The 1,789-nt window shown below is 37.3% G+C and overlaps 1 protein-coding gene across 1 annotated transcript in view; it reads right to left on the bottom strand.

Annotated features, from left to right (window-relative positions):
* LOC102830191 (keratin-associated protein 5-4-like) overlaps nt 1-1,789 on the bottom strand; it is an 8,375-nt gene that overhangs the window by 991 nt on the left and 5,595 nt on the right. The gene's annotated exons all lie outside the window — the stretch shown is intronic.

Here is a 1,789-nt window from a genome sequence, read left to right as displayed (position 1 = left end):
ACAGCCTCCGGAACAGCCACAGCAGCCCATGATTCTGGTGAGTTGAGGATGGGTTTGGTCAGAGATGCTGATTGAGGAGGTAGGTGTTGGAATGCAGTACCACTGCTCCGGGAGCCTTTATATTCCTCCAGGGACACAGTGTGGGCACTGGACACTTCCCTGTTGTTGTTTATGTTCCTGGTGCTTCTTCATTTTTACTTGTTTGTTTATTTAACTTTTTCCCATCAGATGCTCCTTTTCCTATCCTTCCTGTGTGTTGTGTTATTCATTCCATCTGGTCTGGGGAAGAGCTGTTTTATTATTATTATTAGTGACACACATTTTTTTATTTAAAAAAGTCTTTAGTACATTTTACTTTTTGGACTAATTTTAGATTTACAGAGAAATTATACAGAAAATACAGAGAGCTCCTATATACCTGGTTTGTCTCCTATTCAGTTTCCTGTATTATCAGCATCTTACATTAATGTGATATATTTGTTGTAACTGATGAATTAATATTGATCCATTGTTACTAACTATAGTCCATAGTTTCCATAAGGTAACTGCGCTGTAGAGTCCTATGAGTTTTGACAAATGCATAATTAAACCATGACAAGTACTTTGTTTCTCCTTCTTCCTAGTCTGTGTTTGTCTGGAAACTCATCTGAAACCTGTCCACCGTGGGTGACCTGCCGGTATTTAAAATACCCGTGGCATAGTTTCCAGAATCACAGCAACTCATAAGCCACCACAATATCACAAACTGACAGAGGAATGGAAGACCTGTTAATACCACTATTATTCAAATTTACACACCAACCACTAAAGCCAGTGAGGATGAAATAGAAGAATCTACCAAATTCTTCAACCTGAAACTGATCAAACATGCAATCAAGATATATTGATCATTACTGGTGATTGGAATGTAAAGCTTGGAAACAAAGAGGAAGGATCAGTAGTTGGGAAATATGGCCTTGGTGATAGAAATGAGGCTGAAGATTGCATAATAGAATTCTGCAAAACCAGTGATTTGTTCATTTAGAATACCTTCCTTAGACAGCATAAAAGAGGATTTTATACATGGGCCTCATCAGATGGAATACACAGAAATCCCACTGACTACATCTGTGGAAAGAGACAGTGGAAAAGCTCCATATCATCAGCCAAAATAAGGCCAGGGGCAGATTGTGGAACAGACCATCAATTGTTCATATGCAAATTCAGACTAAAGAAAATGAAAATAAGTCCATGAGAACCAAAATATGACCTTGAATATATCCCAGCTGAATTTAGAGATCATTTGAAGAACAAATTTGATACATTGAACGCTAAAGACCCAAGACCAGAAGAATTGTGGATGTCATCATAAACATCAAGGAAAAGATCAAAATAAATTCAGAAGTTACGCTGAAACTTGCTCTCCAGCATAGAGATGCTAAAGCAACTGGAAGGAATGAGGAGGTACAAGTGCTGAACAGAAAATTTCAAAGGTCAGTTCGAGAAGACAAAGGCAAATATTAAAATGAAATGTGCAAAGATCTGGAATCAGAAAACCAAAAGTAATGAACAGCATTTCTCAAGCTGGAGGAATTTAGGGAAAAATTCAAGCCTTAACTTTCATTATTGAAGCATTCTCTGGGCAAATTATTGAATGATACAAAAAGCTTCAAAAGAAGATGGAAGAGTAGAGAGAAACACTGTTAACTGATGGTATATGGAGGGGATAATAATCAATGTAATGAAACAAGCTATATGAATGGTTGAATGTGAAGCTGATGATGTGCCCTGTAAACTTTCACTCAATCCA

The sequence above is a fragment of the Chrysochloris asiatica genome, unplaced genomic scaffold, assembly GCF_000296735.1.
Source record: "Chrysochloris asiatica unplaced genomic scaffold, ChrAsi1.0 scaffold00040, whole genome shotgun sequence".
Lineage (NCBI taxonomy): Eukaryota > Metazoa > Chordata > Mammalia > Afrosoricida > Chrysochloridae > Chrysochloris > Chrysochloris asiatica.
Note: the sequence above shows the minus strand (reverse complement) of the source record. Positions and strands in the feature narration are given on the sequence as shown.